This window comes from Nerophis ophidion, linkage group LG06 (genome assembly GCF_033978795.1).
Source record: "Nerophis ophidion isolate RoL-2023_Sa linkage group LG06, RoL_Noph_v1.0, whole genome shotgun sequence".
Lineage (NCBI taxonomy): Eukaryota > Metazoa > Chordata > Actinopteri > Syngnathiformes > Syngnathidae > Nerophis > Nerophis ophidion.
In genome coordinates this window covers 45854139-45880530 of record NC_084616.1, presented here as the reverse complement: position 1 = coordinate 45880530, position 26392 = coordinate 45854139, and positions in this window count along the sequence as shown.

Below are 26392 nucleotides of genomic sequence, written 5' to 3'. Positions count from 1 at the left end.
AACAAGAATGTTTTAAAGTAGACACATAGAATCATCATACTGCTGTGATTATATGCATCGAGTGTTTATTCAAGGCTAAGGCAAAATATAGAGATATACAGTATATTGTATCACAATATGGCCTAAAACTATTGAGATATTAAAAAAAGGCCATATTGCCCAGCCCTACTGTATACAGTAATTAGGACTGTTGAACAATTACAAAATGTAAACTTGATTAATTACTGCTTGTTCTTAGTTAACTTAAAACTAATCTTGTTAATCGCCGATATATATAATTTTTCGTCATTGGTTTACCTTAGACAGATAACTTTTAATCGTTTAATACCATCGGTGGACAATTACTTTGCAATTACATTTTGTTTTTAAACAATATGCTTTTTTAAACAGCTCAAAACAAAATAGACATAAACACGCTTTTGATGAGAATAAAAAAAGTTTGTGTTGTCTTGCCAGATTTTGTATTTTGTATAAATACATTATTTGTATTCCTGCTGTAGAAACACTTGCGTTCAAAGAAGCAGCAACACCATGTTTAGATACCAGTTTCACGCATTACTAACACAAAATGTGAATTGTTACGATCAGGGTTTGATTGTCAAAGATGTTTGGTCATGTAAAATGGGATATTTCTACCTGAATAAATGCATGACAATGTTTTGACCTCTATTTATTATTAAAATTCAATATTCAGCCTGCTAAACATTCTGTGATTGCGGGCTATCAATCAGAACAGTTTATAATATAATATACACTTTATTTCCATCGGCCAGAAAACATTTATTTCGGCAGAAATATCACAGATGACTTTACAAAACATCTTTGACAAAGCATGATCGACATTTTTATTTTGTTAGTGTTGTCAGGCCAATATGTAAAGCATAGCGCTTTTATTGTGAAGCCGGAAGTGTGTGATTAGTTTCAGAAGGTGTCTTGACATGGTTTGTCGACGTGAAAGTCCCTGATAAAGAATAACTAGACTCCCTCTCTACCTTTATTCTTTTCTACTAAGCTTTTACTCCATCTAACTAAAGCAGTTAGTTAAAAAAAAAATCAAAATTTTATGCTATTATTTCACTCAACTGTAATCCAAACAAGGAAGTAAAGCTCAACTCTGCAGGCAGCAAAGGCGCCAGCAGGCAGCTGCTGCAGCGATGCCGTCTCACAACAATAGAAGATAAAAAGATTTCTTGAGAATGACTTAAGACAAAATTCCATAATGTACCCTTTTTTTGTGCATTTCTGTTCACTGTTTTCAAGCTTGTGGCTCAACAGCAACTGAAGGGTATTTATTACATTTCCCATGCTACAGAATGACCTGAAGGTCAAATCGCAGTCAGGACGCATGCGGGTTGAAAAATGTGTGCCGTTAAAATGATTATTATTGCGTTAATTTTGACAGCCTTATTCGTGACCCTTTGGGCTCCCCTAATTTTTGTGAACATTAAAGCGTCTAAGTCTTTAAAGTGATAAGAATAAGTCCTATATTAATATTTTTTTTACATTAACACTTAAATATCTATAAATACACTTCAGATCTATTAAATGCACAACTCTTTTATTTATTTTGTGTTTTATGCACCATTTTATTCAAAGAAAATCCTTTTTTTTGCACCCTAACAATTTTCAAAATGGAATGATTTATGTGAAGAAATTGGAACCTTGAATAGTTAAATAATTCATAACAACATTGCGTTTGATACATTACTATTGTTTGAGCAATAAAAACACTATCTGACTAAAGGTCTGGAGGATCCAAAAGGCCCCCACTGATAAAATTGTTCAAAAAAATAAGTCTTTTGTCAATATATATTGTTTTTACTTTCAATGTTTAAATCCCTAGATCAACTTCAGCTCTATCCGTTCATCCATACATCCATTTTCTCTATCCGTCGATAATACGATTTTATTTTTTGAGCAATGGTTATGTTAAAGTAAAAAAATGCTTGCAAGGCAGCTTTGTATTATTAGTGTCAATAATGCAACATTTTATCATTACATGGCACCTGTATGTTCTTTTATTGCACTTTTTATTTTTTTTATAATATATTTTTTTAATTTTCCGCAGGCAATTAAAATGACCTGCTAGCTACAAATGGCCCGGGGCCGCACTTTGGGCACACCTGGAATAGGATTATTTGTGATTAATTATACTAATATACACAATAAAAACTTGGCTCACATTCTTTCTCCTTCAATCCCTAACTTATAACTTTGCGATATTCAGACTTTATTTTCTTCAATTCACAATTTTTCTAATATACAACTTCTTCTTTCAAGAGTAACTTCACTCTTGAAACTTTTTTTTTATCGCCAATCTATTCTCGTATCTATTCTACTTTTCTAACATAACGTGACCTCTATTCTTCTAACTTTACAATTTTTGCTGTCATGACTTCCTTCTTGTCAAATTATTTTTGGGATCATTCGTGTCACTCTGGCCATTTTCGGGTCCTAAACGGCTGTCATAGTGTACCAACTTGTTGGAATACCTAGTCAGACTTCTTCTGTCTAGGTGAGATGCATGATTTTCAATCTAGAATAACTTCCAGGATGAAAGGAAGCGAAGAAGCAGCAGATCATTCGATGATGTAAACATAAGGACACACGGTAGTGATCACGTTGCCGCAATAAATTGTTTGTCTGTGTTAGTGCTTATAATAACAATATCACTAATACTTGGTTAACATTTAAGTCACAAAATGTAAATTGAGTATACATTTTTTTAAATGTTTTTTTTTTGTAGTTTATGGGCAAAATAGAGGACCTCCGATTGGCTCAGCTTTAAGTGGACTTTTACTTATCTTTATTTATATTCAAATAAAAAAATCCCTCCATCCATCTATTTTCTACCGCTTGTTCCTTTTGGGGTCGCGGAGGGCGCTGGAGCGTATCTCAGCTACAATCGGGCGGAAGGCGGTGTACATCCTGGACAAGTCCCTACCTCAACGCAAGGCCATCACAGATAGACAGACAACATTCACACTCACATTCACACACTAGGGCCAATTTAGTGTTGCCAATCAACCTATCCCCAGGTGCAAGTCTTTGGAAGTGGGAGGAAGTCGGAGTACCCGGAGGGAACCCACGCAGTCACGGGGAGGACATGCAAACTCTGCACAGAAAGATCCAGAGTGCAGGATCGAACCCAGGACCTTCGTATTGTATTGTATTTTTTTTTTCCAAGATGGCGCTGCTGTAGTGGCTGCTGTTGGCAGGAGCTCTGTGCTCTTGTGTCATCCTTTTGTGTTTCCCTCTTGTTTTCATGTGTTATATTTTTTTGCCTTTTGGTCCGGTACCCTTTGGGACTGTGTGACAAGGGGTGACACTTTTGTGACCTCTGCGGTGCTTTTTGTGGACCACTGGATCTGTTTCCCGGGAGCCTTTTGGCCATGGAGACCAGCTGCTGGGTCTCTGCAACACCAGAGTCGGTTTGGAGGGACTGGAGGAGATGCGGATGAGGGGACAGGGCTGCGGAGCTAGCACTGGGCGCTGGGACGGAGAGGCTTCGCGGTGTCTTGGCTGGGTGAGCAGGTGTCGGACACCTCAGTCACCTTGGACGTATCCTCGCTCATCCATTCGGACTGGACACTGGCCGAGAGTGGAGTCGGCTGTCTTGGTTGCTTTGTTGGCTCTGCTCCTGTGTCCGGCCATACTCCTTCCACCCCAGCGGACGATTGCGTGGAACACAGCAGAGGCCACCACAGTGGATATGTTTCTTTTACTTTGTATTCATAGCTGTATGTAGAAGTGGCTGGTTGTATCCGCTGCTTTAATGTCTTTAATGTCCTCTGTGTTCTTTGATGTTTGATGTTTCCCTCTTACACACATGTAAGAGGGATGTGTACTATGGCTATGAGTTGTTTTTTTCCCCCCCTTGGCCTCAGTCTGCACCCCCTCTCCAGGGCCCAGGCTAAGACCGATTTTTTTAATTTTATTTTAATCTTCTATTTTTGTTCTCCCATTCCCCCCTCCCCCTTGTTTATCTGTATCTCATCTTTTTTGTAAGGGGTGCTGGAAGCCGGCAGACCCGTCAGCGATCCTGTTCTGTCTCCCTGTAATGTTTGTCTGATCTTAAATGGGATTGTGCTGAAAATTTTAATTTTCCTGAAGGAACTCTCTTGACGGATTAAATAAAGTACTATCTAATCTAATCTAATCTAACCCCTGTTCAACTGTGCTGCCCATAAATAAATCCATTGAAATAAAATAAAAAAATAAAAAATCCCTTCGTCGTCATGTCTTTCATAATAATTGCGAACGATAGGCAAAATAAAATTAAAAAGTGCAGTTCCCCTTTAAATATATATACTGGAAATAAAGAAACTAAAAACATGTTGAATCTGCTGGGACACTGCCGCTAAAGGAGTATTGCTATTTTTTTTTTAAATTTCAATACATTTTAATCAATCAATCAATCAACCTTTATTTATATCGCCCTAATCTAAAATGCTTCAAAGGGCTTCACAAACCACAACGACATCCTCTGATCTGAACCCACCTCTGGGCAAGAAAAAACTCAACCCAATGGGACAATGAGAAAGTACAAACGTTTATATTTTAGTTTTTGTTAACATTTTTCAAAGTGTTCTAGAATTCCGTAACAAATAATGCATGCATCATGACATTTTCGAGCACTGGTGTTTATGAAAGTGCACAATTTGAACAAAGGATGTTTTGATCATTACTATTACATTAGACTGCTGCTAAGTTTCCATAGAGAAGACTTTGCATCCTGCTGCAGTGACAGCGGTAGTGAGCATCTATTATGTGTCAGATTGGCAGAGCGTGGCAGAGCGTGGCAGAGCATCGAGCTTTTTGCCCGGGAGCTCAGAGTGGGAACGAGCCAGGTGTTGTGGTAACAGACTTCCCCTGTGGCCCACTGATGAAGAACATCTGGAGTGCTTCTGTTCCGCCACTTCTTTCCTGTCCCCGATATGACCAGGCGATGTAGTTAACAGTGCGATACATGTCGACACATGGCTCCAAGGTCCCCAGATAGAGGAGGAGATGCTGCGATATTCCTTCCTGACAGGTCTGCCCCGTCCGCACAGACTGTGCTCTCTTTCCATATGTGTGACTGGTGCTGGGTGCAAAGGGTGCCAAGTCCTGCCAAGAGGGAGACTCTTTAAGGACTCAGTGCTGAGAGACGGGACTTGCTTAGTGAAACATTTTTTTCTAAATCATATACTTTGCTATTTATTTTTTTATGTTTTTTTTCTTTCTCAGCATGAGAAGTAGGGCTTTATACAGCTGATTCCAATACACAGCTGCTTCTTCATCAAACACACCACCAGCAGCTTCTGTCTACTCTCATGGATAAAAGTTATCATATCACGTATTGGGGGGGAGGTGTGGTTCGGTTGGTACAGCGGCCGTGCCAGCAACTTGAGGGTTTCAAGTTCGAATCCTGCTTTCACCATCCTCGTCACTGTCGTTGTGTCCTTGAGCAATACACTCTGCCCACCTGCTCCCAGTGCCACCCACACTGGTTTAAATGCAACTTAAAGATGTAGATAATGGGTTTCACTATGTAAAGCGCTTTGAGTGACTAAAGAAAAAGCACTAAATGAATATGACTCACTTCACTCACATCGTCTTTGGCGAGTGTTATTTGCTCCTGCTTCAGTATGGTACTGACGAGCAGTTAAAGTACCAATGATTGTCACACACACACGAGGTGTGGCACAATTTTTCTCCGCATTCAACTTGATCGCCCTTCATCACCCCCTGTGAGGTGAGGGGAGCAGTGAGCAGCAGTGGCCGCGCCCGGGAATCATTTTTGGTGTTTTAACCCCAAATTCTAACGCTTGATGCTGAGTGCCAAGCAGGGAAGTAATGGGTCCCATTTTTATAGTCTTTGGTATGACTCTGTGCTACACTCTAACTGCTTCACCAAGCTTCAACACGCTTGGTCATGATTTCTTTCTATAAAGGTTTCTATAATGATTTTATTCTATCCTTAAAACACTTCCTTGTGGTCTAGATCAGTGGTTTTCAAACCTTTTTAATCAATCACCACCTCAGAAAACACTTGGCTATCTAAGTACAATCAAAATGACATACAGGAGCGTAGTATGCCTAAGTAATCATTACAAATAAGGCAGCAGATTTGTTTAACAAGTATATTTAATAATTTGGCCATTGTAATATTACACACAGTTTGAACAGTAACACTGTGTTTAAATATTTAAAAAATAAAACACAAATTATGAAGTGAAGTGATTCTTTGGCGTAGAATTATTAATACTATTTTAGGCTGTAATTATTTCACATCAAATATTGAACCATAAAAACTTTTTGGGGGAAAATATTTTTCTATAACAACTGGGTTTTGACAAAAAGGGCCTAAAACATAAAAAAGAAATACTTTATATCAACAGACAAACTTGAAGTTGACCTAGAGATTTCAGTGTCGAGTAAAAAAGTTTTAAAACTTATTTAGAATTTTTTTTTGACTGAGACCCTTTTGGGTTCTCGTGACCAAACTTGAGGGCAGCCCTGAAGGTTTAAAAAGAAAAAATCCATTAATTATATCTGTTTTGAAAAATGAAAAATATTAAAATGGCCCCCGCACACTTTGATTTTTCAGTGTGCAGCCTCCATTGGAAACAGTTTGGACTCCTCTGTTGAAGACAGTCAAATCCCTTGTGTGAAGCATAATTGACTCAAATGACTACACAAGGAGGCAGCAGCAGCCTTAGTGCAAATGTAAATACAGTAAACTACCAATTAATATCTGTCTATATTGACTCTGATTACAAGCACAGTGGGACTTTAAAGCACAGTGCAGTGCAAAAAGAGAACAACAGTGCAGCCCACGCCATAGATCTTACGTTATGAGACGTGATGAGCTGGACTGTATTTACAACGCCGGGCAGAGAAAAATTATAGTCGCTGAATGGCAATTTTATATCTGTGTTTAGATACATTTGTAAAAGTGTAAGCTCATAAAAGAACAATGTAACTGAGATTGTTTTTTTGTCCTTCCCCTGCTCCTCTTGACAGCGGAGGCCATGGAAGAGTTAAACCTGCTGGAACTGTGCCCTGCCGGCCAAATGAAGGGTAAGCACAGTGATCCAAAACAGCCTCTGCAGAAATAAAACAATATATAGAAATGTGCAACACTAGGATTTAATTTTCCCACCACCATCCATTTATATAATACATGAAATGAAGCTCAAATTAATTTGCACCGTGGCTCTAAAGTAACAATGTAATCTCAGCGTTATAGCGCAGTCGCAAATGGATTTCTGTCTCCAGTAATTTTATAAGAAGCACTCCAGGGGTCACCTTAAAAGATGTCGCTATTTTTTAAAAGCCCAAACTATCCCGTGGCCTGTCAGCAAAAGGGAATCTCGGCAATGCAATCTGTTTTGTGCCATCGATTTGTCTGCCGTTGCACCTTGTCACATGCTTTGCCTGTTTGCTTTGCTCCTATTGGCAGAGATGACTAATATCATACAGGCACGTCTATAATGGAGCGAGCTGGGGGGGGGGTCTGCTTGCTTGTGTGCATGGTGGCCCTTACTAACCCCTGGAAAATGTTTAAATAGGGAATAGCATGATAGCACAACTAAACAACATAAATCAGTTTAAATATAAGTGTATTGGTATTAATATCACATACATCATACTCGGCTGTTTGAGGCGTGTAATTTAAGGTAGTGAGTCTCTGGCCAAAATATTAGATACACTTGCACAATATAATTGTGGATATATATTTAGTTTGTTTTTCTATTTACTATTATTTTAGATAAAACATTTGTGCAGCATTTTTTACACTTTTTTTTTATTCATTTATGTCCAGCCACTCACGCAAATCAAAAGGCCCCAAATTTAGCCTGGGGCAGTCCTGTCAACAAATTTGATGGAAGTGAATTAGTCCCTTCCTTTTTTTGTTATTATCTTAATGAGCAACCTATAATAACAGTGATTAGAGCAGGAGTTTCCAAACTGTTTCTACAGAGGGCCACACACTGAAAAATGAAAGCATATTGGGGCCATTTTGATATTTCCAAAACAAATGCAAAATGGTAACCTTTGGGGCCCCTCTCAATTTTGGTGAATGTTAAATGTCCCAGGGACCCAAAAGTGTCTCAGTGATTAAAGCGTTGTTTTTTAACAATTTAATGTCTGGGGCCCTTTTGGGTCATACATTAATTTTTGACTTTCAACACTTAAGAATATTGTTATGTTTCCATAACATTTATATTTTTTTAATGTTCCATCGGTTTTTGTTTTTTTCCAAAGTAAACCCTGTTTTCTATGGACAAAAACACAATATTTTTCCCAAATTATTTTTCAAAATACAACATTTGATGTGAGGTAACATGAGCCTTAACTATGTAAATAACCCATAACAACATTGCTTTGGATTCATTATTATTCTTTCAAGCAATGAAAATGAAATAAAAAATAACTCTATAGGTGTCAGGGATCCAAATGGCCCCGACTCATAAAAGTGTTAAAAACTACTTTCATGTTAATCTATATTAGTTTTACCTTCAACGTTTAAATCTCTAGAATAATTTTAGGATCTATCTGCTTCCATAACATTTTTTTGTTTGAATATATATATATATATATATATATATATATATATATATATATATATATATATATATATATATATATATATATATATATATATATATATATGTATATATGTTTTTTTATTTTAAAGTAAACACTGTTTTCCATGGAAAAAAATATATATAACATTTGATGTGAAGTAAATAGGGCCCTAAAAAGATAAATAATCCATAAAAATATTGCTTTTGAATCATTATTCATCTTTCAAGCAAAAGGCAATAAAAAAAATAAAAAATCACACCAAAGGTCTCAGGGATCCAAACAGCCCCCACTCATAAAAGTGCTAAAACCCACGCTTATGTTAACATATCTTATTTTTACTTTCAATGCTTAAATCTCTAGATCAACTTCAGATCCATCTATTGATTATATGAGTTTATTTTTTTTGAGCAATGACTATTTTAAAGTAAAAAACTGCCTGCATGGCAACTTTGTGTTATTAGTGTCAATATATACTATTAGTATTACATTACACCTATTTGCTCTTTTATTTCTCTTTTTTTTTTTGTGGAGTATTTTGAAAATGTGTCGCTAAAAAATAGGAAAAACGGCTTCCGAGCCACATCTTAGACAACCATTGATTGAGCATATGAAGTCAAGTAAAAAAAAAAAATTCCAATGGGATGAAGTTTTGAAGGTCACCACAGTAAACATTTTAACCCACAATATTGCAGTTTCGGGTCCATTTGAATGTATTTGTACTCAGACGCAGTGAAAAAGGCGTTGCATCTGCATAGACATTAAACAACAGAATATAGGCAAAACCAACATGACAAAGGCTGATCAGGCCAAGGAATAAAATAGAAAGCCACATAACCAATTAAAACATCAAAATAAAAGGCAATGGGGAAAAAACGCCATAACTAAACAAATATGTGCATTACAACTTTGTACCACTTGCACAGTCCTTATTATCTAGTGTTTAAATGAATGTTTAAAGTGCCTTTTCCATTTGAAAAGGGCAAATATTCGACACATGCCGGGCAGCACGCAGCTGTCAGATAATCAGTCAACGCAGAACGTCCTCTTCCACTTCAAATCCACTCAGCATTTCCAGAACTTTTCATACGTCACATGATCCCACCCCGATAACTCCTCGGCCATAACTCAGGGCCTAAATTTAGGCAATATATTAAAGCCACCCCTCCCCGCGCTAGACTCGATCTGACTTTTGGCTTTTTTTGGGAGCAGGGCGTTTAAAAAGGGAGGCGGATGGAAGTGTGCCCTTGTGCTTTAGTTTTTAAATTACCACCACAAGGTTGCTCCGAATACACAATGTGACATGATTTAAAAATAAATAAATAAAAACGGTTTGTTGAGACACTCAATAAGACTGCATCATTGCTTAAAAAGACGACGTGCACAACATCAATGCTGTATAAAGTTATTGATTTGAGGCTTCTTTCTTCACCGTAATGTCGCAAGACTGACAATAAACGACTCCCAGTGATTGGATGCGACTTTGTGTGTCGCTCTTGTCCTTCACTCCCAATGCAACCCCGATCAGGTGGCTTGTAAATTCCCTCATTTCAGCATTTTATGGACAGCCCAGTTGTTGTTGTGTTCATAGACGAGCATTTCAGCTGACCTTTGCTGACTCTTTGTGTCTCAGCGTTTTCTCTGAAGGAGGAATTTAGGGCTCAGAAAGTTTATAAATAAGCCTTCTATCAAGTTCCACAACAGGTGTGACCCCGGAGTCCTAAAACTGAACACTTTCAGCGGGCGCTACATGTTAGCGCTCGGCCTGCCAGAGAGACTGCAGCCTTATCGTATTAATGCATTGCTGCGGTGTGTGATAACATGCCTTAAAAGAAAAAAAAAAAAAGGACCTCTTGCGCTTTTGCATAAAGTGTTAAACGGTACTCATTTGACTTGGGGAAGCAGCTGGAGTGAGGACAAACAAGTCATGTTCTGTCTCTGCCAGGGGACACTGAGCTATTCAAGCTTTCAAGGATAAACGCCATATCAGGTGATGTACTCTGACCAACTGTGTGTGGCACGTGGAAAAGAACACACCTTGTTCCCCTTGTGTTTTAAGAAATGCAACAAGAGGGGAGGATGAGTTAAAGACAATTTGTCCTGGAAAGTTGGGACTATCCACAGCTTGGCATGACCGCTCAGTAAACGCGGTCAGGACAGCTTTGGCACACATTTTGCAAAAGCAGAAAGCGTCTGGAAGAGGATGCATTATCGCAAATACAGTGACAAACAACTCAAAAGTGGTCCAATTTTGCAAGTTCAACCAATTGATCTCACCTCATCTCACTACAATGCTCTATCTAAGCCTGGCCGAACTAAATTAAGAGCTTCCTTTTGGGAAGCAATAACTATTTCTGTTGACAGAAATGTAACATTGCATGCAAATAAATAATTTCCGACATAGAGATTAAAAAAAGTGCAAACTTAAATCTTCTGTCTTGAATAAAATACTTCAGTTCAGTTTCAGTTTATTTCGAACATGCATACAATATAATGTAATTCATCACATATTTCCAGTTGTTTCATTGTAGCACGTCCGAAAAGGAGTACGAATAAGCTGATCTTATTTAATCCTACAATTTTTCATACCATAGCAATTATATGTGAATTATATTTTATTTTTGAATTATATTTATAGAGCGCTTTTCTCAAGTGACTCAAAGCGCTTTACATAGTGACACCCAAAATCTAAGTTACAATTAAACCAGTGTGGGTGGCACTGGGAGCAGGTGGGTAAAGTGTCTTGCCCAAGGACACAACGGCAGTAACTAGGATGGCACAAGCGGGAATCGAACCTGCAACCCTCAAGTTGCTGACACGGCCACTCTACCAACCGAGCTATGCCGCCCTATTTCGTTATTAAGGGACGGCGTGGCGCAGTGGGAGAGTAGCCGTGCGCAACCCAAGAGTCCCTGGTTCAATCCCCACCTAGTACCAACCTCGTCACGTCCGTTGTGTCCTGAGCAAGACACTTCACCCTTGCTCCTGATGAGTGCTGGTTAGTGCCTTGCATGGCAGCTCCCTCCATCAGTGTGTGAATGTGTGTGTGAATGGGTAAAAAGCTCTTTTAGTACCTTGAAGGTAGAAAAGCGCTATACAAGTACAACAAGTTTTTCATTTATTATTTATTTATTCTCTGTAATGTAACAGTGAGCTAATAGATAATAATGTATAAATAAAAAAATATATACCATACTAAGTAAACAAATATCCATCCATTTCCTACCGGTTATTCCCATTTGGGGTGGCAGGGGGTGCTGGCGCCTATCTCAGCTACAATCGGGCGGAAGGCGGAGTACACCCTGGACAAGTCGCCACCTCATCGCAGGGCCAACACAGATAGACAGACAACATTCACACTCACATTCACACACTAGGGCCAATTTAGTGTTGCCAATCAACCTATCCCCAGGTGCATGTCTTTGGAAGTGGGAGGAAGCCGGAGTACCCGGAGGAAACCCATGCAGTCATGGGGAGGACATGCACACTCCACACAGAAAGATCCCGAGCCTGGATTTGAACCCAGGACTGCAGGACCTTCGTATTGTGAGGCAGACGCACTAACCCCTCTGACACCGTGAAGCCCAAGTAAACAAATATTAAATACATAAATCATCTTTGTCTCAATAAAAAAAAAGGGTCAAGGTGTTCATCATAATTCTTGTTCTGTGTACTATGTGAACACTTGTAGTTTGAACAGTCTCCTAAACTGAATCATATTGGTGCTTTGTTTAATTTCTTTGGTTAATCCATTCCATTATTTAATTCCACATACTCATATTTCTTCGGTTAATCCATTCCATTATTTAACTCCACATACTCATATGGTAAAGGTTTTTAATGTTTACTTCTGTAAAAAAAAAAAAGGGAAAAAAAAAAGTGTTATACATTTCATGCAAATAAAAACCCCATTTCCATATGAGTTGGGAAATTGTGTCAAATGTAAATATAAACGGAATACAATGATTTGCAAATCCTTTTCAACCCATATTCAATTGAATATGCTACAAAGACAACATATTTAGATGTTCAAACTGATAAACCTATTTTTTTTGCAAATAATCATTAACTTTAGAATTTGATGCGAGCTACATGTGACAAAGAAGTTGGGAAAGGTGGAAATATATACTGATAAAGTTGAGGAATGCTCATCAAACACTTATTTGAAACATCCCACAGGTGTGCAGGCTAATTAGGAACAGGTGGGTGCCATGATTGGGTATAAAAGCAGCTTCCATGAAATGCTCAGTCATTCACAAACAAGGATGGGGCGAGGGTCACCACTTTGTAAGCAAATTATCGAACAGTTTTAGAACAACATTTCTCAACGAGCTATTGCAAGGAATTCAGGGATTTCACCATCTACGGTTCGTAAAATCTTCAAAAGGTTTAGAGAATCGGGAGAAATCACTGCACGTAAGCGATGATTTTACGGACGTTTGATCCCTCAGGCAGTACTGCATTAAAAACCGACATCAGTGTGTAAAGGATATCACCACATGGGCTCAGGAACACTTCATAAAACCACTGTCAGTAGCTACAGTCGGTCGCTACATCTGTAAGTGCAAGTTAAAACTCTACTATGCAAAGCAAAACCCATTTATCAACAACACCCAGAAACGCCGCCGGCTTCGCTGGGCCAGAGCTCATCTAAGATGGACTGATGCAAAGTGCAAAAGTGTTCTGTAGCCTGACGAGTCCACATTTCAAATTATATTTGGAAACCATCCGGATTATTATAGGCGCAAAGTTCAAAAGCCTCACCTGTGATGGTATGGGGGTGCATTAGTGCCCAAGGCATGGGTAACTTACACATCTGTGAAGGCACCATTACTGCTGAATTGTCCATACTTGTTTTGGAGCAACATATGTTGTCATCCAAGTAACGTTATCATGGACGCCCCTATTTATTTCAGCAAGACAATGTCAAGCCACGTGTTACAACAGCGTGGCTTCGTAGTAAAAGAGTCCGGGTACTTTCCTGGCCCGCCTGCAGTCCAGACCTGTCTTCCATCGAAAATGTGTGGCGCATCATGAAGTGTAAAATACGACAGCGGAGACCCCGGACTATTGAACGACAGAAGCTCTACAAAAAACAAGAATGGGAAATAATTCCACTTTCAGAGCTTCAACAATTAGTTTCCTCAGTTCCCAAACGTTTATTGAGTGTTGTTAAAAGATGTAAAACAGTGGTGAATATGCCCTTTCCCAACTACTTTTGCACGTGTTGCAGCCATGAAATTCTAAGTTAATTATTATTTGCAAAAAAAAAACAAAGTTTATGAGTTTGAACATCAAATATCTTGTCTTTGTAGTGCATTCAATTGAATATGGGTTGAAAGGGATTTGTAAATCATTGTATTCCGTGTAAATTTATATCTAACACAATTTCCCAACTCATATGGAAACAGGGTTTGTACAATTTGATAAATCAAAAACTGATGACATATTTTATTTCTTTATCTCTTTTTTTTAACCAAAAATGCTTTTTTCTGATTAGGGGGTACTTGAATTTAAAAAATGTTCACAGGGGGTACATCACTGAAAAAATGTCGAGAACCACTGGCCTAGGGGTTAGAGATTGGTAGGTTGTGAGTTCAAACCCCGGCCGAGTCAAAGACTATAAAAATGGGAACCATAATCTCCCTGCTTGTCACTCAGTATCAAGGGGTTGGAATTGGGGGGGTTAAATCTCCAAACATGATTCCCAGGCATGGCCACCGCTGCTGCTCACTGCTCCCCTTACCTCCCAGGGGGTGATCAAGGGTGATGGGTCAAATGCAGATAACTATTTCGCCACACCTATTGTGGCGAAATCATTGGTACTTTAACTTTAACTTTATAAAGGTATGTGTTCATAAAAAGAAGTGTTTTTACACATGCCAGACAATAATGTCTAATATCTTGTATCGAACCAACTTTGTCCCATTCAGCTTCAACATAACACCGTATATGATTTATTTCACACCTTTAGGGACAGCTTGTGAACAAAAAAGAAACAGTATTAAACAAGTATTTTGTACAGAATTCCAGAGGTGTACAGATCCACGTCTGACTAACTTATTAATGATTATAAAGAATTATTTTATTGATTGTAAGTATTGATAGAAATAACCCTGCCTTCTTTTCATGGATTTTAATACACGCCATATATTAAGGCTTTGTATAGGAAGAGGAAAGTTGAAAAATGAAACCGTAAGGAGCGATCAGACCCTGAGGGAATAATTAGGGTCAATCATAAAACTTTATCACAGTGTGAGACAAACACAGTGACAGAGACAGAGCTGATTGCTCCAATACAAGCTAAACAGCGATGTTCAGCCATGCATGACTGATGCGCTCCACTCTTCAGTACTCTTAAAGTTATCACTTCAAATCCACACAGTCATCATTCTACATCTGTCAGATATAATGGGACAATAACACCAGTCCATATCTGGATTGCGCTAATTATCTCTTTCTACCTTTTCCATAGTCAAAAACCTCTGGTGAAGCCAATTCATCACTGAACATAATCTGTTTTGGAACACAACCTGACCTTTGTTCAACTGTTTAAATTGTATTTCCTTTAGGGAACAATAGGAATAATCTGTTCCAGTGTCAAATTGTTGCCAAATCTTTAGAAACTGTTCAGGCCATGTTTTGAGTAGAGATGTCTCAATCGTTGGATTGGATCGGGAGTTGGTATCTTCCTTTTTAAAAATGTTACTCAAATGAAAGATTCCCTCTAAAACAGGGATCTCAAACATGCGGCCCGTGGGCCAATTGGGGCCCCCGAGACGCTATTTTGCGGCCTGCACTTTGATGTGACAATTTGATGTATGCGCGGCCCGCGAGTTTATTATGAACAGACTTGACAGCGTCGTACTTCCCAACGTTCCCAATTTTCAAGGAAGCCCCCTTGATATCAGGGTATCCATTCTCTGGTAATCCCTGCCGTTTTTTACCCAATCAACAGTACTCAGGGGGTGCCGCAATGGCACTTTTCTTAACGCCCTCTGAATCCTGTACAGACAGCATACAAACCTATTTGATTGTTACATTTGGCTGAGCAGTGCACATGTGTCATTCTGCAAGACATATTTGGTCAACAGCTACACAGGTCACACTGAGGGTGGCCGTAAAAAAAACTTTAACACTGTTACAAATATGTGCCAGACTGTGAACCCATACCAAACAAGAATGACAAACACATTTCAGAAGAACATCTGCACCGTAATACAACATAAACTTAACAGAACAAATACCCAGAATCCCATGCAGCCCTGACTTTTCCCGGCTACAATACACACACCTACGCTACCACCAACCCCCCACAACCCCACCGTCCCTACTTGCGTCGGTTGAGATTGTGTATATTGTAGCCCAGGAGAGTTTGGGCTGCAAGGTGTTCTGGGTATTTGTTCTCTTGTGTTTAAGTTGTGTTAGGGTGCGGATGTTCTCCCAAAATGTGTTTGTCATTCTTGTTTGGTGTGGGTGCAAAGTGTGGCGCATATTTGTAACAGTGTTAAAGTCGTTTATACGGCCACCCTCGGTCTGACCTGTATGGCTGTTGAGTAAGTATGTCTTCCAGCCACTGAAGTTGTTCTGCACAAGTCTTGCACAACAAGAATTTAGAGTGGTCACTTTAGTCGTAGAGCACTTGTTCTCTTATAGATGGTACACTACGTGAAGATATGCCAAGGGTTAAGTGAGATTTGTCAAAAGCATTCTAAAAAATAGCAGTCAGTCATAAATACTTAATAAATATATTTATTGGATAACACTTCAACAAAATATGAATGTAAGTTCACAAACTGTGAAAAGAAATGCAACAATGCAATATTCAGTGTTGACAGCTAGATGTTTTGTGGACATGTTCCATAAATAATGATGTTAAAGATTTTATTTTTTTGTGAAGAAATGTTTAGAATGAAGTTGATGAATCCAGATGGATCTCTATTACAATCCCCAAAGAGGGCAATTTAAGTTGATGATTACTTCTATGTGTAGAAATCTTTATTTATAATTATTTTTCAACAAGGTTTTTAGTTACTTTTTTATTTTTTTCCAAATAGTTCAAGAAAGACCACTACACATGAGCAATATTTTGCAATGTTGTAAAATTTATTAAATCAGAAACTGATGATATAGTGCTGTATTTTACTTCCTTATCTCTTTTTTTCCAACCAAAATGCTTTGCTCTGATTATGGGGTACTTTAATTAAAAAAATGTTCCCAGGGGGTACATCACTAAAAAAGGTTGAGAACCACTGATGTAGAGGACGTTAAAGGCAGTGTAGTCACGGAAGCCCTTAATAATGTCGGCCGGGTGAAAATTGGGACAAAATCGGGAAAATGGTTGCACCGGTAGATTGTCGGGAGGTGCACTGAAATTCAGGAGTCTCCCGGAAAAATCGTGAGGGTTGGCTTTCCTGCCCTAGCAATGCTAGGGCGGGAAAGCCATTCATAGATAGTGAATTCATTAAAAAGTGCATGTTAGATTTTTTAAGAAATCTTTTCTTGCGGCCTAGCCTCACCCAGTTTCTGCATCCAGTGGCCCCCCAGGTAAATTGAGTTTGAGACCCCTGCTCTAAAAGGATGCATGCTCAGGGAGACACAGTTACATTTCTATATTCCTTACACACATGCAGGAGTTACATAAATTCTAAGAGGGTGCATGTCTTGTTTATGTATCATCCATCCACAATGCGAAACCGCTTTTAAAGATACTAATCCTCCCCACCAAACTATGTTTCTTCCAAGGATTATTATCACGGAAAACGAATGGCTAAGCATGCTACAAATACACTAAGTAGGACGACACAAGAAGCTAGCTGCTAAAACTTCAATGTAAAGTAGGAGTGATCAATCCAGATGTTGATACTATTGATACAGAATGGAATGGATACCAAAGTGATTACACAGAACAAATACATAAATGCAAAACTTTTATTGTTGCTCCCATTTTTTAACTTAAAGATCAAAAATGTTTTCTATGAACACAAAATACCTAATCCTCTCAAATATTGCTCCAGGGTGTACCCCGCCTTCTGCCCGATTGTAGCTGAGATAGGCACCAGCGCCCCCTGCTACCCCAAAGGGAATAAGTGGTGGAAAATGGATGGATGGATATTGTTCACAAATCTGTCTAAATCTGTGTTAGTGAGCGTTTTTTCTTTGCCAAGATAATTCCACCCACCGCACAGGTGTGGCATATCAAAAGGCTCCTTAAACAGCATGATTATTGCAGATGTGTGCGTTAGGTTGCCCACAATAAAAGGCAACTTTGAAATGTGCAGTTTTATCACACAGCACAATGCCACATATGTCACAGGTTTTGAGGGAGCATGGAGTTGGTATGCTGACTGCAGAAATGTCCACCAGAATGATGGTGTGAATTGAATGTTAATTTTTCTACCATAAGCCGCCTCGGAAGGTGCTTCAGAGAATTTGGCAGTAGATCCAGCCGGCCTTACAACCGCAGGCCACGTGTAACTACACATGCCCAGGACTTCCACATTCAGCAGGTGCACCTTCATAATAGTCTGACACCAGCCACCCGGACAGCTGCTGCAACAATTGGTTTGCATCACCAAATAATTTCTGCAAAAACTATGAGAAACTGTCTGACTGCAGTTTGTAGTCGTAACCGACTTCAGTGGGCAAATGCTCAAATTGCTCAATGGTGTCTGGCACGTTGGAGAGGTGATCTCTTCACGGATGAATCCCGGTTTTCCCTGTTCAGGGCAAATTGCAGACAGCGTTTGTGGCATTGTGTGAGAGCGTGGTTTGGTGATGTCAATGTTGTGAATCAAGTGTCCCATGGTGGGGGTGAAGGTATGGTATGGGCAGGAGTATGTTATAGACAAGAAACACAAGTGCATTGTATTGATGATATTTTGAATGCACAGAGCTACTGTGTTGAGATCCTGAGGACCATTGATGTGCCATTCACCCGAAACAGTCACCTCACGTGGCAGCATGACAATGCACGGCCCCATGTTGCAAGGACCTGTACACAATTCCTATAAACTGAAACATCTCAGTTCTTGCATGGCCAGCATATTCACCGGACATGTCACCCATTGAGCATGTTTGGGATGCTGTGGATCGCCGTTTACCACGGCGTGTTCAAGTTCCTGCCAATATCCAGCAATTTTACATAGCCATTCAAGAGGAATGCACCAACATTCCGCAGGCCACAATCAGCACCCTGATCGACTCTATGCTTTTCTGATCCCCTCAAATACCCCCTAATCAGAGCAAAACATTTTTGGTTGAAAAAAAAAAAAGAGATAAAGAAGTAAAATACAGCACGATGTAATCAGTTTCTGATTTATTAAATTGCATTACAGTGCAAAATATGGCTCATTTGCAGTGGTCTTTCTTAAACTATTTTGAAAAAAAGATATAAAAAAAAAATTGTTGAAAAATAAACAAGTGATTCGATTATAGATAAAGATTTCTACACATAGAAGTAATCATCAACTTAAAGTGCCCTCTTTGGGGATTGCAATAGAGATCCATATGGATTCATGAACTTAATTCTAAACATTTCTTCAGAAAAAATTAATCTTTAACATCAATATTTATGGAACATGTCCACAAAAAATCTGGCTGTCAACACTGAATATTGCATTGTTGCATTTCTTTTCACAGTTTATGAACTCATATTTTGTTGAAGAATACTTCAATAAATATATTTATAAAGGATTTTAAAATTGTTGATATTTTTACAATATTAAAAAAAAACTCACACGTATCCCTTGGCATACCTTCAAGTACCCCCAAGGCTACGTGTACCCCCATTTGAGAACCACTGTTTTAGGGGAATAGGTATTTTGTGTGTATAGTAAAAGTTTTACATCTTTGAGTTCAACTCATGACAAATGGGAGCAAAATCAAAAAGTGTTGCGTTTATATTTTTGTTCAGTATGGATCGATATTTTTTTTAAATTGTTTTTATTTTTACAAAATAATTTTAAGTCTTTGGATACAGGAAGGATTTTAGGGCAAAACCTAAATCATTTTAAATAGGAGCCAATAGTAGTTTTTTGCTTTTTGTTTAGTTATTGTGCACTAGCCACTTTATTTTCGATTGTTTGTGTGTCTTGTGAAGAATTGACAATAAAGTTGACTGTTGTTTCATAGTTGCCACACACATTGAGTTATTATGAATTGGGGTGGCGTACGTGAGCTAGCAGGTGTTTTTGTTGTTGTTGTTTGATCTGTTTTATTACAGAAGAAGCCAACGGATTTTGTTTAAACAAAAATTTATTCACACAAACAAAATACAAAAATGATATTTAAATTTTTGGCCTTACATAGAGGACTACATATACAAGCACAAACATGTCTCTGAATAGGAGTTTTGTGATACAACCAAAGGTGTTCAGAAGTTTTTTATCAAAGTATTGTACTTGTGTACGGTATTTTCCTGGAAGAGGAAACATGTTCTTAACTTGTGAATAAAAGATAAGACCACAAATGATGTTTAATTTGTTAAAAGAAAAACTACGTAATTAAAAAGTATTTGTTGATATTTTATGAACATGAATTATCTTTTTTTTCTTGGTTTCTTCTTACTGACATTGCTGAGCGCATAAAACATTTTTTCCTTGTGTGAATGTCACACCAGCTGCCATTGTTACTACGACTATACAGGAAGCTTAATAGCTAGTCAACGAAAGTTTTGGTTGTTGCCTGCCAGGAAAACACTGCTCTCCAGTGTTTTGGCAGAGATTTGCACGTCAACACTAACGAAAAGGGCGTTGCAGGAATATGATATAATTCTAATGTACATGCTTGACTCATTTTCAGTGTTAATCTGCTTACTTCATTTGTCTTCAGGTCTTATTTTTTCTCTCTTCTCATTTAAAGTTATTTTTTTCAACACCACTTGTAGCTAGTTGCAAAAAAAAAAACAATATCAAAATAAATTGTGCACCAACAAAACAATATAAAAAATATTGTGCACCAACAATTATCTTTTGATTCTTGCATGAAGATGACTCATGAGCTGCTTTATGCAACTATCGCATTTTTTGGACTATCAGGCACACTTATAATCCTTTCATTTTCTCAAAACTCAACAGTGCACCTTATAACCCTGGTGTGCCTAATGTACGAAATAATTTTGGTTATGCTTACCAACCTCAAGCCTATTTTATTTGGTAGATGGTAAAATGATAAGTGTGACCAGTAGATGGCCGTCACACATAAGAGATACGTGTAGACTGCAATATGACTCGGGTAAACAACTCCAACATTTTATATGTCCCATTGAAAATATAGAACATTACACACAGCGCTTAAAAATATATCAAAATGTGTTAGTAAGACTTTGGAAAGCTATGAGGCCGTACTGCTTGATGGATTGTACTGTGCTTCAACATACGAGTATTTTTATGGTGTGTGTATAAGGTAAGACATATTACCTGGCATTTTGTTTCGCATTATTATGCAAAAGCAACTCTTCTTACCTTCTGGTACCTGCTGATCTGTAATTGGGATCTGCATAAGTCCTGAAAATTTGCGCATGTCGGCCTTTGTAGTCGGAGAAGACCCCGTGGGTGATAAGCTTCTTGTTATGGGACATTCATCCTCCGTTGTTGCCATTTCTAATACAAAGTAGTGTAAAGTTCTTACTTATCTGTCAGTAAACTTGCCATGAAAGTGCTAAAACATACCTGTGTAGTGAGTTTACATAATTCATCCAAGGAACTTTAGTTATTGAGAGGTTTGGCCGGTCGGTTTTTCACAGGACACATTTCCGGCGTTGTTGCACTAGTGAGCCATGGATGAGAACATGCGGCTCCGTTATTGATTTAAGTGAAGTCTGAATGTCATTAAAACTCCCGTCCTTGCACGCTACACTGCTACAACAAAGATGACGAGTAGAAGACTCTATCGAAGGTGAGCCACGTAAATAAGACCGCCCACAAAACGGCGCATCCTGAAGCGACTGTCAGAAAGCGGCTTGAAGATGATCTGTAATACATAATTTATGCAACATTTTGACCAAAAAACCACCATTACATGTTGTGTAGACCACAAGGCAGAGTTTACATTTAGAAGAAAAACAAAACAAAAATTTGGCCCCTTTATTGCTTCCTATAATCCGGTGCACCTTTTCTATGAAAATAGACCTGACTAGACCTGCTCATCGGCAGTGCACTTTATAATCCAATGCGCCATATGATACGGAAAATATGGGTTATAGAATGTTTTGGGTCAAATTGTGTAATATATAACCTAAAACTTCAAAACAAAACACTATTCTTTACTGATTGATTGATTGAAACTTTTATTAGTAGATTACACAGTACAGTACATATTCCGTACAATTGACCACTAAATGGTAACACCCGAATAAGTTTTTCAACTTGTTTAAGTCGGGGTCCATGTTAATCAATTCACGGTCTCTGCGTCTTAACTTCAGTAATACATTGTCTTATTGTAGTTACAGGTGCTGTTTGCAACTTCCTCATAGAAACATTTCTCACAGCAAAAAATAATAACAAGAACACAACCGGCTATATTCTGTTACCGTTATGTGGTTTTAACGGAACACATTTGTTTGACAATTTTCTATTTTTCACAAAGGTTATGCAATACAAAAAAAAGGGCAGCCCGAGTAAGATGATTGTTGTTTACGGCAGTCACTCAGCCCATCTCGTCAACACGTATGCGCTGGAAGCGCCTGCACACAAACAAAAGCAATCCCAGAGAAGCAATGAACAATTTGCATTTACTTTGTTGTTATGATAGAATATACATTCAATGACAGCTAACGCTAGCTATCCAAATTACCTTTATTCAATAACAACACCTTAAGGCGCGTCCATATGTTAGATACAAATGTAATTATGTCATAATGTACAAAAAGCCGTAAGTGGGCGGGATATACTGTGTAAAATACATTGGAAAGTTAATAATAACTTAGACTTATATCGCGCTTTCCTAGACACTCAAAGCGCTCACAGAGAAGTGGGACTCAACATTCGCTCACACCTGGTGGTGGTAAGCTACATCAGTAGACACAGCTACCCTGGGATAGACTGACGGAAGCGTGGCTGCCAGTTTTGCGCCTACGGCCCCTCCGACCACAACCTATCATTCATTCATCATTTATTCACCAGTGTGAGTGGCACCGGGGGCAAAGGGCGAAGTGTTCTGCCCAAGGACACAACGGCAGCAAATTTTTTGGATGTCAATAAGTGGGAAGCGAACCTGCAACCCTCAGGTTTCTGGCCGGCCGCTCTGCCCACTACGCCACACCGCCTCAGGTTGACGCTCTCCAGGCATCTGCGTAAATATCGCAAACAGCCCCTTTAAGCAGTGTAAAGCTGTGATGTGTGGTGAAGTTCATGACAGCTGAGGCACTTTGGAGTTGGTTTAAACTTGAAATTCATATGCTCTAATCAATGTTAAGGCAGGCTACTAAGAAAGATGATACTAAAGAAAAAGTAGATACTAGTTTGCTTTTATGAAAAAATTGTATCAAATATTTCTTAAACCCATTTATTTATTTTCATAAAATTAAAAAACATATCTGGTCTTAACTTGTATTTGTATGATTTGTATTGCTTATCCTCTTCCAGAAAAACAATCTGATCTTCTGTTTTTTTTCTCAGTCTATTTTTAGAGCTTGGATTTGCTGTATAATCCACCTGTCATGCCTGTTAAGCAAGGTTTATGTTTTGTCATGTTATGTTTTGATTTTGGACATTCAGTCACGTTTTGCACTTCCTGGTTTTGTTTGTTTGCGCCCCGATCCTCAGCCTCTCACACCTGTTTTCTATCACCACAGCCAGTACTTAAGTCATCTGTTTTCTGTCCATCATTCTGGGAACTTTGCCTTTTGTAGATGCCTTGATACTTTGACCACGACCACGCACCCTTCATGCCCTGCCACGCTGCTACTTTATTTTGACTATGCCACGTAAGCTTTTTGTATTTTTTGCCTCAGTGCTAGTTTTTGGTTTATTGAGTATCGTTGATAGTATCTTTTGTTTATTCATTATCATTCATGCCAATCGAGCAAGTGTTTTTGTTTATATTTTTGTAGCCAAGTTCTGTACCTCATTATGAGCACCCTTAGTTTGTTTATTTTTCATTATAGTGTTAAACTAAACACATATGTACCTGAACTCACGCCTGGCTCGTCCTGTAATCCCGCTGTGTCGAAGGAGCAAAACAAATCCACGCCATAGTCCTGACAAAAGTTCCCAGCATAAGAGCTCCTTCGCAGATGATCATTTGGATGAGGCTTCTTTGGCGGTGCTGCGCGCTATGGAGGAGGAAACGCTCCGCTATTCCTCCATGGGGCACAGAGAGATGATGTGGGGGCCAGATGGAAGACTGGTGCCATTGGAGTCCATTTGGTCCGAAGCTGACGCCATGCCGTCTTCCCGGAAGCGTCGCCCTCGACGGAGGACATCGGGGAAGGCTTCCAGGTGCAGACAGGAAGCGCCGCGCCAGCAAGCTCCGCCCACTCCGGGCAGAAATGGACCGCAGGCCGCTCAGACTCGCCAGGACATCGTCACGCCACCGTCAACAGACATCACAGATCAGGAAGATTTTTTTTTCAGGACTTTCACAGTTAATCACCCACCTCCACCAGAAGATTCAAGCCCCGTGATAATGATTAATTATTACAAAAAAAAGATTTTGCACAACAGATCACAGTAATCACGGCCATCCAATTTTCATGCCCTGCTCCCCAGGACTCAAGCCCTGCCCACGACACAAAACATTTTTTTCCCTCCACTCTCTCAATCAAAGCCTGCAGAAAATAAAAAACTATATGGACAATTTGGAGGGGAGGATTCTGCTCTCCTCCTCACCGCCCTCCGCCCACCCCAAGAGACTGTTCCGTGTCATGGTGGGAGTGTCTGGGAGCCACTCTTTGAGGGGGGGGGGATGAAGCTGGGAGCTTGTTGGTTGGTTCTGCCCGGTGCGGTTCCAAGCCACAGCGACCAGCACGGCCCCCACCTCCAGTTTTTCGGCCGGTTAAGCCGCAGCTTCCAGCGAGGCCACCTCCTCCAGCACCAGGTCCAAGTCCAGCACCAGGTCCAAGTCCAGCACCAGGTCCAAATCCAGCACCAAGCCCAAGACCATGTCCGATGTTAGCACCAAGTTCAGGTCCACGGCTAGCTCCAAGTTCAGGTCTGATGCTAGCATCAAGTTCAAGTCAAAGTCCAAGGCTAGCACCACGACCTGCTCCATGACTAGCACCACGACCAAGTCTACGGCTAGCGCCACGACCTGCTCCACGGCAACCTCTAAGTCAAAGACCACGTCCACGTCCAAGTCTACGGCTAGTACAAGTGTCAGCTCCATGAAGCCAAGTGCCGCTAGTGTCAGCTCCATGAAGCCAAGTGCCGCCAGTGTCAGCTCCACGTCGCCAAGTGCCGCCAGTGTCAGCTCCACGTCGCTAAGTGCCGCCAGTGTCAGCTCCACGTCGCCAAGTGCCGCCAGTGTCAGCTTCACGTCGCCAAGTGCCGCCAGTGTCAGCTCCACGTCGCCAAGTGCCGCCAGTGTCAGCTCCACGTCGCCAAGTGCCGCCAGTGTCAGCTCTACGTCGTCAAATGCCCCCAGTGGCAGCTCCACGTCGCCAAGTGCCCCAAGTGGCAGCTCCACGTCGCCAAGTGCCCCAAGTGGCCGTTTCACGTCGCCAAGTGCCCCAAGTGGCCGCTCCACGTCGCCAAGCGCCCCCAGTGGCAGCTCCACGTCGCCAAGTGCCCCCAGTGGCAGCTCCACGTCGCCAAGTGCCCCCAGTGGCAGCTCCACGTCGCCAAGTGCCCCCAGTGGCAGCTCCACGTCGCCAAGTGCCCCCAGTGGCAGCTCCACGTCGAACGGCAAGTCCACGTCGAACGCCAAGTCCACGTCGAACGCCAAGTCCACGTCAAACGCCAAGTCCACGTCGAACGCCAAGTCCACGTCGAACGCCAAGTCCACGTCGAACGCCAAGTCCACGTCGAACGCCAAGTCCACGTCGAACGCCAAGTCCACGTCGAACGCCAAGTCCACGTCGAACGCCAAGTCCACGTCGAACGCCAAGTCCACGTCGAACGCCAAGTCCACGTCGAACGCCAAGTCCACGTCGAACGCCAAGTCCTGCCACGATGACGACGCGCCAGCCTCCTTGTCGGCCACGGATGTGGTTGCTACGTGGGCGTCCAACACGCCAAAGATGCCGACCTCGTCGGCCACAGTTGTGGTCTTTACGTGGTCGTCCGCCACGCCAAGGGGGTCGGCCACGGATATGGCCGTTCCCGGGTCGCCCACCTTGGTCCTCCACGCGTCGCCGCCACCTGACTCTGCCCCGTTGGATACAGGGACACAGGGTTTGGCGATCCAACGCCATGTCCCCCTCCTGCCCTCCCATGACTTTTGATCATAGTTGTATTTTTTTGGACATCTGGAATATGTCCTTAATGGGGGAGCATTGTCATGCCTGTTAAGCAAGGTTTATGTTTTGTCATGTTATGTTTTGATTTTGGACATTCAGTCACGTTTTGCACTTCCTGGTTTTGTATGTTTCCATGCCAACCCATTAGTTTCCACCTGGTCCCCTTAAGTCTTGCCCCGATCCTCAGCCTCTCACACCTGTTTTCTATTACCACAGCCAGTACTTAAGTCATTTGCTTTCTGTTCATCATTCTGGGAACTTTGCCTTTTGTAGATGCCTTGATACTTTGACCACGACCACGCACCCTTCATGCCCTGCCACGCTGCTACTTTATTTTGACTATGCCACGTAAGCCTTTTGTATTTTTTGCCTCAGTGCTAGTTTTTGGTTTATTGAGTATCGTTGATAGTATCTTTTGTT